Source organism: Mauremys reevesii, linkage group 17 (genome assembly GCF_016161935.1).
Source record: "Mauremys reevesii isolate NIE-2019 linkage group 17, ASM1616193v1, whole genome shotgun sequence".
Taxonomy (NCBI): Eukaryota; Metazoa; Chordata; order Testudines; family Geoemydidae; genus Mauremys; species Mauremys reevesii.
Genome location: NC_052639.1, coordinates 9,861,250 through 9,877,420, shown reverse-complemented (window position 1 = coordinate 9,877,420; position 16,171 = coordinate 9,861,250). Strand labels below are relative to the sequence as shown.

Genomic DNA, 16,171 nt, shown 5'->3' with positions numbered 1-16,171 from the left:
TGCCTAAAAGTGGTGGCCACCAGAGCCCAAGCAGTAGCCCCACCCCTTCCACTTGAGGCCACGCCCCTGCACCACCCCCTCCCCAAGGCCCCGCTCCTACACTGCCTCATACCCCAAGATCCTTCCTCCCGCTCACTGCTCTCCGTCCCCTCCCCACCCTCACTCACCCTTATGGTCTTTACAAAGTGGCAAGGCAGAGCCCTCCCATTTTTTAAAGTCCTGGGGTGTTGTTCCCCCCTGTTCCGGCACCCCTGGGGCCCTGCACTTCACACAGCTCTCCCTGATTTCAGCTGTTAGTGAGGGAGCCTCACTGCTAGCGCAGACTGGGCAGTTCCTTGCATGAGAGACACTGTCCCAAAGCAGGACTAATGCTTAGAGCTGGTTATCAGTGACTTCACATCTGTTGGTCTGCAGCAAGACTCTCCATTGAGTCTTAACCAGCTCTGTTATTACACAGGGAAGAACAAAAGGGTCAAATGGTGCCCGGAACCCTTAAGAAGAATCCACCCCACCGAGTACAACACTTGTCGCTACCTGCTCTCAGCCCCACTGACAATGTTTTGGGGTCACCCCTCGCCTGTATCAACCTAGGGGTTTTAGAAAGTCACAGCAGGTGCTCCAGTGGCACAATTGGTTAGCGCACCTTACTTATAGGGCAGTGCTGAGAGGAGTTATGCTGAGGTTGTGAGTTCAAACCTCACCTGGAGCACTGGTTTTCATTAACCAAGTGGCATCACCCCCTCATTTGGCTGTGCGTAATGTAGACTTCCAGCCCTGGGGACCCTGAGGAGGGGAGGAGTCAAAAATGCCCCCTTTGTTTATTACCTCCTCTCCAGAGCGCAGATGAGAATCTACCATCCTTTCTCCCCCACCAGCCCCTGTGCCAGGATCCCTCAAGCAGAGCCTGGAGTCCTGCCCATCCTTGACCCCTGAGCCTGGAGGGAGAGGAGCAAGGAGACATTGTTACAGGGCTTTCCCTTCCCCTGCCCACTTCCCTGGCTCTTGTCACACAGGCAGCAAGCAGCAAAAGACCAGAAGTCGGAAGCGCAGAGAAAGGGATGTTTACAAGTTTCCAAGCAGGCAGATTCCGAAGCCCTTCACACCAGTCGGGCTTATCTCTATAGACCGACAGAGTCTGTTCCCCAGTGTCCCCTTTCCCAGCTCTGACACCGCAGAGCGTTTACCCCACATCCCTACAGACAATTCTTTCCTGGGTGCTGGCTGGTGAGTCCTGCCCACATGCTAAGGGTTTAGCTGATCGCCATACTTGGGGTCAGGAAGGAATTTTCCTCCAGGGCAGGTTGGCAGAGACCCTGAGGGGTTTCACCTTCCTCTGCAGCATGGGGCACGGGTCACTTGCTGGAGGATTCTCTGACCTTGAAGTCTTTAAACAACGAGTTGAGGACTTCGATAGCTCAGACATAGGCCAGGGGTTTGTTACAGGAGTGGGTGGGTGAGAGTCTGTGGCCTGCGTTGTGCAGGAGGTCGGACTAGACGATCACAATGGTCCCTTCTGACCTTAAAGTCGATGAGTCTATGAGCTCTGACACTGCAGAGTGTTTACCCCACGTCCCCCTTCCCAGCTCTGACACTGCAAAGCCTTGTCTGTGTCCCTGTTCCCTATTCCCATCCCCCTGTTAGCATGATTCCAATTTCCTCTTCCACTTCCTGTCTGACCCCAGTTTATACAGTAATATTCTCAGCTAGACCTTAACCAGTCATTGTAACTAACCAATTCTAACCTATTGTAACAGAATTCTCTAACCAATTACATCCCACTCCCCTAATTAACTTACACCCAGCAAAATTAACTCGGCAGCAGACAGAAACAATTAGCGAACCAGACAGATTGACAATAGAAAAGTGGGGGCCAGAAAGCTAAACCCTACAGAAATGAGGGTTTCACAACCACAACCATTGAGAAGGGATTTCTTGCCAGACCGGATGCTCCCTTAAGATCTGTTTTGTTATCTGGTGGTGATGGGCACTATCGGGACAGGATCGTCTTCCTAACAGTCCAACCCCACCTTAGTTCAGTGTGATGGGTTTGGGAGGTGAGGATGGGACCGTTCGCTTCCCAGCTTATGGCTGCCCCCGCTGCTTAGCCAAAGGCCTTCGCCTACAAACAAGGCTCAGACTCTCCGAGGAGAGAAGGCCCAGACGCAGGCAGACTGGGATATTGGGTCTTTCTTTATAGCCCTGTCACTAGCTAAGTGATAAAAATACACCTGAGTTCTTAAAGTCTAGGCCTGTACAGGCTGCCTGAATCTCTCTATTCTAACAGCCATCGGCCCCTGTGGGAAAATGATCTATTCAGGGTTGTCCCTAGACATTTTGGTGCCCTACACGGCACCCCCGTCCCCCAGCCCGAGCTGGCAGAGCGGAGCAGGCTGGGGCCAGGTCACTCCACTTCCCGCTGCCCGGTAATTGCAGGGCAGGCCCGACCCCACACTCACGGGGTGTCGGGAAATGGAGTGATCCGGCCCCAGCCTGCTGCACTCTGCTCTCAGCCTTGGAAGTTGGGGGGGAAACGCCCCCCCAGCACTCACCAGTGGCGTGGCTGGGAGCTAGTGGAGCAGAGCAGGCTGGGGCCAGGTCGTTCCACTTCCCACCGCTCAGTGAGTGCCGGGTGCACCTGATCCCTCCTGCCGTCCACCGGGGTGTAGCTCAGGGGAAGGGGCGGAGTGGGGGGGGATGGGGTGGAGCAGGGGTGGGAAGAGGGGGGTGGGGGCAGACCAGGGGTGGGGGCTGGGGGGAAGAGGTGGAGCAGGGGCAGGGGCAGCTTTCCTGGCCGGCTCAGCTAGCCAGGGGATCGGTTTCCCCGCTGGAGCAGATCGCAGCTGCGCAGGGCACCGGGAAATTTGGGGCAATTTGGTGCCTCCACATCCCTTAACCAGGCAGCGTCCCTGTCGTGTGGGCTGTCTGCATAGGCCCTTTCTCAATCTTTCTCACCCTCTTGTCTCCAGTCTCCTGTGTCTCTGCTTTCTAAGCACAGACTCACTCTGGCTGTTCAGAGGAGGGGAGGACCATGCCTATGCGTGACCAGCAGACAGCGACAAAGACCCCCAGCCAGCCTGCTCCCTGCCATGCCAAACACCCACTGAAGGCCACCCACAGACCAGCATGCGGGGCGGCTGCTGATGCTCTGTGGCCAACATCAGACGATGGTAGGAAAGCAGGGCCAGCCCCCCTGGTGGGGCTTCTTACCGTTCCCACTCAAGGTGCTCACTTTGGCAGTGGGGCAGGAGATTTTACCCCAAGAGGCTTTTCCCCAGCTGGCGAGAAGCAGAGAAACACCCAGGCTCCCCAGGTGCTATGTAGCAACCCCCCTCCAGCACAGGGACAGGCGCACACTTGGAAGAGGGAAACTGCTCCACACACTAGCCCGGGCAGCCGCCCATTTTCTTTGGCAAGTCAGGAAGGGCAAAGGTGAGACTGGAAGCACCTGGGGCTCATGTCCCAGCCTTTGTGACACCCAACCCCCAACTCCTTCCCGGGGCTCTAGCTGAAGCCAGAGCATTGGCCTGAGTGACCAAAAAGAGGCTCTAGCCCTGAAGGGAGCAGGACGTTCAGCCCAAAGGTAAAACTGCACAAGCACAAAGGGACTCGAACTCTCAACCGCCTGATTTAAAGTCAGACACCTTATCCATTACATCACGTGGTCACACTAGCAAATGCTCTCCAAGTACTTCTTTAGAGAAGACGGACACTGTGTTTCTCAGACAGGTCATCTACTGAGGGGGGTTGAGACTCTCTGGGCACAAGAAGTTGAGTTCCCAGCGAGATGTGAGACTTAATTCTCTGGAGCCAGGTGCAGGGCTTTGGCAGGGAGGCTCAGGCATGGGGGACTGGGGTGCAGCGGATGGACCGGCTGTCTAGGTGTGGAGATTTAGTTGCACTGAGGCACAGGAGGGAGGAGGAATCCCGCTGATGGTCAGTGGCTGTGCAGAAAAAAGGGTGTTGATTCCCCCATCCTAAATGGGCTGGTTGGCTTGACCCTTCTCTCTGCTGCAGAGCATGGTGGGGACTGCAGCTCACCCCTCGTGGGGCAGGAGAGCACAGATGCAAGGTGCTGGGCTCAAATGCACCTGGAGGGCAGCTCCGGTGGGGTGGGGCAGGGCCTGTGGTTTACGTTCTGTGTTGCCTGGTGCTGGGCCATTGCACAATCCCCAGCCACGCAGCACAGCGCACCCCGAGAGGGGGCAGGGGGCCAAGCAGATGATCCAGCATGAGGGGGAGAGGATGTGTGGTTGGGGGAAAAAAGCCCCGTGCCTGCACTGGGGGAGTGCAGAGCAGGGGTGACACCCCAGAAACCTGCAGCAAAGGGATGGACAGGTGGGGTGGGTGGATAGAAATGGCAGTGAGCCTAAAAGGGAGTGGGGTCAGTGGTCAGAACAGGAGGGGCTGGGTGCTAGGACCTCTGGATTCTATTCCTGGCTCTGGGAGCAGAGGTGGGTCTAGAGGTGGGAGCAGGGGGACTGGGAGCATCTTCCTAATTCACAGGGTAGTTCTCGTCCCAGCTCGTGCGAGGGCGGGAAGCGCCACCAGCCCCATTTCCTGGACGGGAGAAGAGAGGTTGAGTGATGTGCCCAAGGACACTCGGGAAGTCTGTGGCAGAGCACAGCATGTTTCTCCCCTTCCCCCGCCGGGGTCTGGCCTATTAGTGGGTGGTGCAGGGGCGGGGTCTCAGGAGAAGGAGCAGTGGGAGGGCGGGGTCTCAGGGCAATGTGAGGGCGGGGTCTCGGGTGAATGGGTGGTGCAAGGGTGGGGTCATAGGGGCAGTGTGGGGGCGGGGACTCAGGGGGAAATGGGCAGTGTGGCACTGGGGACTTGGGGGAAGAGGCGCTGTGAGGGCAGGGTCTCGGGGCAAAGGGGAAGCATGTGGGTGGGGTCTCGGGGGAAGGGGCGATGCAGGGGCAGGGATTAGAGGGAACAGGTGGTGCAGGGGCGGAGTCTAGGGGCAATGTGAGGGCAGGGTCCCAGGTCAATGGGCGGTGCAGGGGCGGGTCCCAGGGGAAGGGGCGGTGCAGGGCGGGGTCTCAGGGGAAGGGGCGGTGCCCCAGGGGAAGGGTGGTGCAGGGCGGGGGTCTCAGGGGAAGGGGCGGGGTCTCAGGGGAAGGGGCGGTGCAGGGGCGAGGTCCCAGGGGAAGGGGCGGTGCAGGGTGGGGGTCTCAGGGAGGAAGGGGCGGTGCAGGGTGGGGGTCCCAAGGGGGAAGGGGCGGTGCAGGCATGCGGTTCCAGGGGAAGGGGCGGTGCAGGGCGGGGTCCCAGGGGAAGGGGCGTGCAGGGTCTCAGGGGAAGGGCGGGGCAGGGATTAGAGGGAACAGGTGGTGCAGAGGCGGAGTCTAGTGGGAATGTGAGGGTAGGGTCCCAGGTGAATGGGCGGTGCAGGCGCAGGGTCCCAGGGGGGAAGGGGCGGTGCAGGGGCGGGGTCCCAGGGAAGGGGCGGTGCAGGGGCGGGGTCTCAGGGGAAGGTGGTGCAGGCATGCGGTTCCAGGGGAAGGGGCGGTGCAGGGGTTGGGTCCCAGGGGAAGGGGCAGGGCAGGGGCAGGGTCTCAGGGGAAGGGGCGGGGCAGGGCGGGGTCCCAGGGGAAGGGGCGGTGCAGGGGCGGGGTCCCAGGGGATGGGGCGGGCAGGGGCAGGGTCTCAGGGGAAGGGGCGGTGCAGGGTCGGGGTCTCAGGGGAAGGGGTGGTGCAGGGGCGGGGTCTCGAGGAGAAAGGGAAGCTCAAGGGTGGGAACTCGGGGAAGGGGCCATGTGGGGTGGGTCCTTGGGAAAGGGTGCAGGGAGGGGTGTATTGGGGGCAATGTGGGAGTGGGGAGTCGGGGAAGGGGCAGAGTGAGGTGGGGTGCTGGGGAAAGGGGCAATGTGAGGGTGGTGCCTTGGAGGAAGGGACGGGGCGGGGCAGGACTTCAGGGAAAGGGGCAGGGATTAGGGGAACAGGCGATGTGAGGGGGACCTCGGGGTTAGGGGCAGCGTGAGGGCAGGACCTCGGGGGTGGGAGCAGGTCTTTGGGGAAAGGGCAGAGTGAGGGGGCAGGAGCAGGGCTTTGGGGGCGGGGCGGGGCAGGACCTCGGGGAAGGGGGGGCAGGGCTTTGGGGAAAGGGGTTTGGCAGGGGCAGGGCTTTGGGGAAGGGCACAGCGGGGGGGCAGGGCTTTGGGGGAAGGGAGGAGCGAGGGGGGCGGGGGCAGGGCTTTGGGCTTTGACCTGCCCTCCAGCTCAGCCACCACTGAAAATTGAAAAACAAAACAGTAGAACCGTACAAGGCTTCAAAGCCCACCAGGCCCAACCCCCCTTCTAATACGGCAGAAAAGCCGCACTTCTCCTGACTAGGTGGGGACGTCCTATGGCCCCACAAGAAGTGGAAGGCCATCGTGTTCGGTCTCAGCAGCACTCGTGGAGCAGGGGGAAATACCTGGCTGAGGAAATTCCCCACAGATGGGTCTTGAGCATGACAACCTTGTAGGTAATGACAAGGTCCACTTACGCCACCGGCTGAGCCATTCCTCACAGGCCAGCAACCATTTCTCCCAGTTCGTGTTCCCCACCTCAACCCCAACCGAATGCTAGAAGGCCCAGCCATCAACCTGCCCACTCTTGCAGCCCTCCCCTTCCGCCCTGACTAATAGGGGGGAGCATTGAGCTTCCCTCCCTTAGGCCCTTCAGCATCCCTGGGGAACACCAACACCGCCCGAGTGACTTTGGGCCAGTAGGTCAACCAATAGGGCTGCCTCCTAGGCCAGGCTGCAGCCCAGCTTCAGGACTCACAGGAAATGGAGCTTGCATCCCTACCTACAGGACTCCAGGCACGGCCAGGCTTCTGGATCAAACGTCCCCTCTTGTGCTCAAGTCACAACAGCTAGCGGGTGAAAGACAGGCATTCATGGCATTGGAGAGAGCAAGACAGAGCCTTGGAAGACCCAGCAGGGTTTGTGGCACAGGAATTGTCCTCAGATCCCACCGAGACTTCAGCTCAGATTGCAGGATTCAAAGTCCCGAGTGCTGCCCTTACACCATGGGACCAATAGGGAACCCCCAGACCTCTGCTGAGCTCTGGTGTGGATGACCCTGTGCGGGCAGCCCTGCCTTTGCTCACCAGGTTTTCATGCAGCAGTTTGCTGCAGCTCCCAGAGGCCTTTCTTAATCCAGACTGTGAAAGGCCAGTGGGCATGTGAGGAAGTTTTCCCTTCAGTCCCAGGCAGTACATGGCCCTTCCTAGTGAAAGGTGAATTCCTGGGGGAAAAAAGTGATTCAAATAACATCCTGGAGAGATGCCTTCATCAGTTCTGGGGGAAATATCCAACAGAGAAAGGTTACTTTACATCTGACCAGGGACTTGAACCCTGGCCCCTCAGATTAAAAGTCTGATGCTCTACCAACTGAGCTAGCCAGGCTCATGTTTCAAAGAAGTAAATTCCATGCAGAAGAGAAACTAATCAAGAAAATGAGAGCAGGAAACAATACAGAAAACCTGCTACTCTGGCTCTCTTAGCAGTCCTAGCCCCAGCCTGCTCCTCCATCCAGTGCCCTGAGGCCTTATTCTTTTTTTAGTTAAATAACAAATCCAGGAGAAAACACAGTTATACAAAGCAAAACAAAATCACAAACAGAAATGTCATTGGAAATACAAAAATAAAAAAGGAAAATGCAATTCCCATCACTTTATCGTGTCTGGGCCATTCCTGTATCGAGAGCACCCGCTAAGGTCCCTGTGTGCTTACGAGAAACCTGGAGGAACTCATACCACAGCCTGAACATGAAACTCAACTGCTCCCAAGTGCCGCAGTAAAACCCTTTCCCTGCTGTGACGTTGCACTCCATAGGATTTTATGAATATATGCTAATGAGTGTGAATATGATGTAACTGGAACATGCTTCATGCAAAAGGTCTCTTGTGCAGTATCATTACAAAGCTTATTATCTACTGTGTGTGTTCATCCTATTTGTATGAACCGATCATTCTTGGATCTGAAACTAGAAATATGAACTATAACTCTGAGGTCCTGTTGTAATGATGCAAAGTGTGGGCCATTAATAGTGGTTTGGACTCTTGATGGCTCCCATTAACCAGGACAATTGACTGGAGATGGCTCTGTCCTGCACCATCTGTGAGTCAGGCCAGGAAGAATGAAGGCTTGGGGGTCTCACAGGACATGTGACCATGTTACCTGGTACAGGAATCCATCTTAAACCTGGGGCTTTTCCCCAGGAGAGAGACAAAAGATTCCTGCCTTGTACCAAAGCTGTATAAGGGGGTGGAACAGAACAAAGGTGGCTGCAGTCATGAGACATCCCCTAGCTACCACCTGAGGTGGAACAAGGGCTATACCAGGTGAAAAGGTTGGGCCCAGACAAGTGTAACCCTTCTGCCCCTCTGAGCTGGCAGCAACAAGGGCCGGGTTCAGTATCCAGGGGTTCTGTTTCAATAACACAATGCAAAACTGGCTCAAGCCCCCACCCAGTGACCTGGGACAATTACCTACCACCCCCCCCCCCGGGCGCCGCTAGGGGGCCAAACTTCTCCACTCCCAAGCACAGAGTCCGAGTGTAGCAAAATCCTTTTAATAAAGGAGGGAAACAATGCGGCATCACATTGGAGAGACACCACAAACAGGACTATACACAAACCATAAGCAAAAAAACCCACCTCCAAGCACATTTGACACTGTCCTTTCCCCCTTAGAGTCTTAAGTCCAATCACCCCAAAGTCCAACAACCCAAGAGTCTCTGTCTCTGGTCAGTGCCACCCCAGAGTTCAAAAGTTTATCTGCAGAGTTTTACCAACCCCCCAAGCCTGGGTGGAAATGGTGGGGGCATACACAGGGTGTTAAAGGACACCTTACATGGGCCAGGGCCGACTGCCCCGCTTCTCCTTGGAGTTCTGCTGCAGCCTTCACCACGACTGGCTCCACTCCACTAGCTGTGCTGCTCCTCCAGCCAACCCGTGAACCGCATCAGCCGGCCCCGCGAACTGCGCCACACTGCTCACTGTTCCACGGGCTGTGCCAACGTGCTGCAGACTGCTCCGCTCTGCCAGCTGCTTAGCAATTGATCTTCAGGCTCCCCCACTCAGTGATCTCAGCTCAGTAAACTTAGCTCTTTTAGTGATTTCAGCTCTTAGTGGTTTCAACTTGTAGTGGAGGAGCACCAGTACCACCTTGGCCCAACGTGAATTCAGATCAGCAGCCTCCAGATGGACTCCTAAAGAATTCAAAATTAGCTCTGCTCTTTAACAGTGGACAAAGGAGGATGTACAATTGGTGTTCCAGACCCTCAAAAGGGGCCCATACCATCAGGTACACACACCAGTTCCCAGCCTCTCTCCCTTCACTGGGTTTTGGAACCCATGTCCCTTGTCTAGCAAGTACTATTTAATGTAGGTTGAGTCATTTCTGTCATAAAGCAGTCTCATAGTTCCTCATTCACCTAATTAAGGTAACAGCACTTTTTTTTCCTTCCTGCCCCAATAACAAAGAAATTGGGGATTCCACAGTGTGAAAATAACCATCCCATGTTGCTGTGTGTTATGCTAAGTGGAGTGGGTTTACCAATGCAAATGCACATTCCTAAAATTCCTTTGCCCACTCCTCATAATGTACCACCAGATGTCAGGGTAGATCTCATCCTGACTCTGCTTACACAAGAAATAAATCTAGTCTGCAAAAGAAGCTTATTGGAAGATCTCTGAGGGTGAGATTTGATCTGTATTGAGTTTCATACTGTATTAGGCTTGGACTTGCATGTTTTTGGTTTATTTTGCTCTATGGAGAATACAAACTGCACAGAGAAGGAAAAGTTAATGCCTTGGAAAAGCCTCTGTGTGTTAGATGGGTGGGAGGGTGTCTAAAAACCACTTTCCTCTACTTTCTTTTCTCTGAATTCCTTTAGAAAATCCAAAGCAGGAAACAGAACCATTTCTTTCTCTGAGGCTTGAGCTTCGAGACTTTCAAATTATGAGACTGACATGCTGCCAGCTGTGCTAAGGCTGCCCAGTGAAATGTTTAGGCTCAGTACATATAGGATCCTCCTACAGCAGTGACTGGGGCAGGGAAGGAGCCAGGGGTGTGCTGGAAAAAGCAGGGAGATCTGGTGCCCACAGACCTGTCCTGGCGGCTTTCACAGGAGCAAATAAATCAATTCTCCCTGCCAGTGAATAATGTACTGGAGCTAATGGCAGCACAGGGGGGATGTTTCCAAGTTGTACACCCACTGCCACATGTTAAAACTCAATCTCCTTTCCCTATGCATTGGGCAAAGCAAGCTGGGGAAACTACATGGATAATGAACCCCAATGCTTCAGACAAGGCTTGAACTCATAACCCCAGCAGTAGCCCCCTTTATACCAACCAATTGCACCACTGCAGGTGCTTTTTCGAACAAGCTGGGAAGCAGGCAGTTATCAGTCTCTGGGGTTCACACCTTGCCTGGTAATTGAAAGGCTGATGCATCAAACCTAACTCAAGATGCAGCTTTTCAGTGATGAGACTCCAGGACATTTTAACAGGAAGAAAATCTCCTCGATTCTGGTTTAGTCCCATTTGACTCCTGCCCATCTTCTCCCCCCGCCTCCCCGCCCTGCCCCACCCCTTCTCTTTCTTTCCCCACTGGGGCTGTGCAGAGAGGAGCCCCAGTCAGTCTCTGTCACAGAGAGTCTGTATCCCATCAAGGGAGGGAGGGGTCGCTCCAAAACACTGATAATGGGGAGGGGAGGGGTGTCTGTGATTAGGAGGAGAAAGGATGGAGAACTAACAGTGGGGCCCAGAGAGATTCCCCCAGATTGGGGAGATCCCCTGCTGCCCCCCATCAGCCAGCTGTGGGAAGAACAACTTGGGATTGCTTGGGGAAGCCACCTTTAAAAACACAAGTGTAACATGCTAGTTACATTTTAATAAGACCAAAGCCTCCTCAAACCCACGGTCACAATCACTGCAATGATTTTGGCTTGATATTTTACCGGCCACAGACACAAAGTGAGTCAAATTACAGTTTCCGTTTGGAGTCAGTGCACACACAAGAATCCGGAGGCTTTTAATTCCTTAGGTTCTGCTGCCATTTCATTTCTGTCCTGTTCCAAGATTTATTGTTGTGCAAAGCAACGTTAGGCCCTTGGGAGTGTCCCCCCTGGTCCTGCCTGCTGCCCCGGCCAAGTTAAAAGAGCCGGAGGACCCCTGCCACCACCAGCACCAGCGGGCTAAGGCGGTTTCCTGCCCACTCTCGCTCCATGTGGCACGCCACTCCCGGAAGCGGCTGGCACGTCCCTGCGGCCCCTGGGGTGGGGGGTGGGGTCTCCACGTGCTGCCCCTGCCCCGAGAGCCAACTCTGAGAACTGTGGCAATGGGAGCTTCAGGGGTGGAGTCTGCGGGCAGCCATGCTCAGAGACGCCCCCTGCCCTCCCACTTAGGGGCTGCTGCCAGAAGGGGGTGCGGGTTGCTTTCGGGAGATGCCCGAGGTAAAGGTTGCACCCCTCACCCTCTCCTGCACCCCCAACCCAGACCCCACACCTGCACCCAAACTCTCTCCAAGACCCTGCCCCCCACACACCCTGCTGCAGCACAATCCCCTGACTGAGATCAGACCCTGCACCCAAACTCTCTCCTAGAGCCCAATCCCTCTCCCTCCCACACCCAAACTCCCCCCCAGAGCCTTACACAGCTGTGGGGTGGGGCAGGACTTGGTCCCATTCTGGGAACGACCAAAAATTATACAAACCTGCCTCCCGTGTCCAGCCCAACCTTCTGCTGACGCACCTCAGCCCACACCCCTGCAGGTTTTGAAGCTTCCATTGCTTAAATTCCAGGACACTGAGGGATTTCAGCTCCCCTTTGCCCAGAGGGAACCTTCACCCAACTCCCAGCCAGGTTCTTGTCCATGGGATCACTGTAGGGGGGCTGGGTCCCTCCGTGTCTTTTCTCTCTCTGACAGGCCAGGGTGCAATAACTGGGGCATCTAAGCACCCAGGACCTTCTGTGGGGCTGCCATTCCCCTTCCCCTTCTGTGGTCTCATCAGTCATTGACTCCAGCCTTTTTTCTATCCATCGTCAGCACCATCCCAAGCCAGCTGCACTTGCCTCAAAAAGACAAAGAGTCCTGTGGCACCTTACAGAGTAACAGACATATTGGAGCATAAGCTTTCTTGGGTGAATCCCCACTTTGTCAGATGAATGTCATGGAAATTTGCAGGGGCAGGTATAAATATGCAGGTAAGAATCAGTCTAGAGATAAGGCGGTTAGTTCAGTCAGGGAGGATGAGGCCCTCTTCTAGCAGTTGAGGTGTGAGCATCAAGGGAGGAGAAACTGCTTTTGTAGTTGGCTAGCCAGGCACAGAATTCCCACTACATTCATCTGACGAAGTGGGGATTCACCCACGAAAGCTTATGCTCCTGTACGTCTGTTAGTCTATAAGGTGCCACAGGACTCTTTGTTGCTTTTTACAGATCCAGACTAACACAGCTACCCCTGTGATACTCAAAAAGACAGTGTCCCCTGTTGGGTGTAAATCACTGACCTCTCTCCTCTCTGAGCACTGACTGCCCCTCTGTTTCCTTGCCTCTCAGTCTGTGCAGATGGGACCTTTCCCTCCAGTGCTGGAGGATTCACCCTTCTCATCTACCCTTGTCCCAAGCAGCACAGCGGGTGGGAATCTTACATGTACTGAGGTGACTTAGGAGCAGAAACCCCCCCCCCCCGACCTTCCATGCAATTGGCACTTGCCCCTCACTGAGCAGGATTAAAACTCCTGCAGGGAGACTGCTGGGCCACATCCCAGCTGGGCATGAGCAAAGCAGCAGCGTGAAAAGAACCTGGAGATGCTGGGGACTGAACACAGGACCTTATACATGTAAAACATACGCTCTACCACTGAGCTACATCTCCAGATGAGCCATGTGTGCTATAAGTTGCACTCAGAGCCCTCCTGTTTCCAGAGCACCTAGTGGCCTAAAAGCAGCATGGGGGACGCATTCCCTGCTCTGAGGGCCAAACCTGCTGTCCTGGAGGCTGCTGCTTCTTAGGGTCACTTTGCAGCAGGGCCAGATTCTATGTGTGGGGCAGAGAGAGTGGGTGCCCTGGACTCAGGGTGCAGAGATACTCTCAGCCCTCTCCCCTGCATTGGGTGGGGGGTGCTGCCACCCCCTACTGGAAGGTAATGTGTTGGGGGGAGGGGGGCACTGTGAGTCACTCAGCACCTGACCCTGGTGGCAGAAGTGCTGTGGGGAGCTCTAGGTGTTTCTAGGATCTGCTCTTTCCACCTGCCTGTGAAGTCCAGCTTTCCTCAGCACATTCACTGTGGTGCAATTGGGTCACTATTTCCATGGCTGCACAGCAAAGAATCACTCCCAGTTTCCCTTCTATCTGCGGCAGGATTAGCCTGTGTCAGTGGTTAATGAGGTGGATCTAGTTGTAAATTGTTATTCATTCCCCACCTTGATAATTCAACCAGTCCCTTTCCCATGCAGATTCCCAGCACCTCAGTGATCCTGGTAGCAGGGGTTGGGGCCTGAGATTTTCAGGGTCCTTTTTCCCCTCCACCTGGAGTGAACTCAGCTTTTCCCCCATCCCAGACCATCCATGAAATAACAACAGGGGCATAAAGAAAGAGGGGAGGGAACATCTCACGGCCAGGGCTGGATGTGCCCAGGGCCCCCTGCTTGTCCATTGTTTCCATGGAATTTGGCCCCCTGCTTTGCACAAGGGACAGAGAAAGATCTTGCTGTTCCTGTGTCTGTGCAAGGAAAATTGTGCTTCACTAGGAAAGAGAGGAGGGAAATGGCCCCATGGTGGGACAATTTCCTCAGGATTAAGACCTAAGGACTCAGGCCTGGTCTACACTAGGCGTTTAAACCGGTTTTAGGAGCTTAAAACCGATTTAACGCCACAACCGTCCACACTAGGAGGCACCATATATCGATTTTAAAGGCTCTTTAAACCGGTTTCTGTACTCCTCCCTATCGAGAGGAGTAACGCTAGTATCGGTATTAACATATCGGATTAGGGTTGGTGTGGACGCTGATCGACGGTATTGGCCTCCGGGAGCTATCCCACAGTGCACCACTGACCGCTCTGGACAGCAATCTGAGCTCGGATGCAGTGGCCAGGTAGACAGGAAAAGCCCCGCGAACTTTTGAATATTTCCTGTTTGCCCAGCGTGGAGCTCCGATCAGCACGGGTGGCGATGCAGTTAAAAATCAAAATAAAGAAAGAGCTCCCGCATGGACCATGCGGATGTGATCGCTGTAAGGGCAGGCAAATCTGTTCTATCAGCGCTCCGTTACAGAAGACGAAATTCAAAATCATTTTTAAAAAATCTCCAGACAGACGCCATAGCAGGGGCTCAGCGCACTGCTGCGTGACAAACGTAACGGAAAGCCCAAGAATCAAATGGATGCTCATGGACTGGAGGACTCAAGCTATCCCACAGTTCCTGCAGTCTCCGAAAAGTATTTGCATTCTTGGCTGAGCTCCAAATGCTTCTAGGGTCAAACACAGTGTCCGCGGTGGGTCAGGGCATAGCTCGGCAATTTACACACACCCCTACCCACCCCAGAAGTGAAAGGGAAAACAATCCTCTCTTGACTCTAACATGTCACCCTATCTTTACTGAATGCTGCAGATAGACCCGATGCTGCAGCACTCAACACCAACATCCTTGCTTCGCCCCGCCATGGGTGGCTGATGGGGCAATAAGACTGGTACCCATCCTCATCATCAGCCTATTGGCAAAAGGGGCAGTGCAAAAGGACTGGTAACCATGATGACCAGCATCTGTTAGGTCAATCAAGGGTGCCTGGTCCTAATTTTTCATGGTAGATGGTGCAGTATGGCTGATAACCATCATCATCATAGAAACAGGGGGCTGAGCTCCATCAGCCCCCACCCTTCATGTGTAAAGAAAAGATTCAAGTGCCCCTGAACTAGCAGAGGGATGCTGGGCTCCTCTCCTACACACTCCTTACTGTCCTGTCTGGACTATTATAGCAGCTGGAGGCTGCCTTCCACTCATATCTCACTAACAAATCACTGTGTCTTATTCCTGCATTCTTTATTACTTCATCACACAAGTGGGGGGACAATGCTACGGTAGCCCAGGAACGCTGAGGGAAGAACGGAATCAACAGGTGGGGTTGTTGCAGGAGCACCCCCTGTGAATAGAATACAGCTCATAATTTCTGCAGGATCTGACACAGAGCAGCTGTGCTCTCTGGTTCTCTGATACAGTGGTTCTCTAGTACACTTGCCCATATTCTAGACAGGACTAGGGGACTTGCCCATATTCTAGGCAGGACTGATTCTATTTTTAGATACCATAAAGGAGGGATTGACTCAGGAAGTCATTCCCAATTTTGGCTTTTGCGCCCCTGGCTAAGAGCAGCCAGGGGCACTTATGACAGCAGCAAATGGAACAGTGCAAAAGGACTGGTAGCCACAATCATCTTATTACCAATTTATGGTATGGTAGATGGTGCAATATGGCTGATAACCATCCCTGCTATCATGCAAAAGCAAAAGCATGCTGCTGTGTAGCGCTGCTGAATCGCCTCTGTGAGCGGCATCTAGTCCACATACGGTGACAGTCACAAAAGGCTACACAGGCTCCATGATTGCCATGCTATGGCATCTGCCAGGGCAATCCAGGGAAAAAAGGCATGAAATGCTTGTCTGCCGTTGCTTTCCCAGCGGAAGGAGTGACTGACGACATTTACCCAGAACCACCCGCGACAATGAATTTCTCAACCCGGAAATTCAAAGGGCGGGGAGGAGGCGGGGAGGCTGCGGGAACTATGGGATAGCTACGGAGTAGCTACCCACAGTGCAATGCTCCAGAAATCGACGCTAGCCTCGGACCGTGGACGCACACCACCGATTTAATGTGTTTAGTGTGGCCACGCACACTCGATTTTATAAAATCTGTTTTACAAAACCGGTTTATGCAAATTCGGAATAGTCCCGTAGTGTAGACGTACCCTCAGGCTGAGAACTGATTTAACTCCACTCATCTGGGATTTAACAAATTGTCTTCCATGGAGCAGGGCCAGTTCCAGTGTTTTTGCCACCCCAAGTGGAAAAAAATAAATAAAAAGCTGCAGTCAGCGGCAGCTCTACCTCTGCCACTTTTGGCAGCAAGTCCTTCCCTCCGAGAGGGACTGAGAAGGCTGAAGCCTCCCCTTTCCATTGA

General features: G+C 54.4%; 3 non-coding genes and 1 pseudogene across 3 annotated transcripts; 1 reads left to right on the top strand and 3 right to left on the bottom strand.

The window, feature by feature from the left end:
• LOC120384957 overlaps positions 1-16,171 on the bottom strand; it is a 394,265-nt pseudogene that overhangs the window by 52,342 nt on the left and 325,752 nt on the right.
• Positions 616-709, top strand: TRNAI-UAU. Its single transcript has 2 exons — positions 616-653; positions 674-709. It is a non-coding gene; the product is annotated as a tRNA-Ile (tRNA).
• Positions 7,322-7,394, bottom strand: TRNAK-UUU. Its single transcript has one exon. It is a non-coding gene; the product is annotated as a tRNA-Lys (tRNA).
• Positions 12,802-12,873, bottom strand: TRNAV-UAC. Its single transcript has one exon. It is a non-coding gene; the product is annotated as a tRNA-Val (tRNA).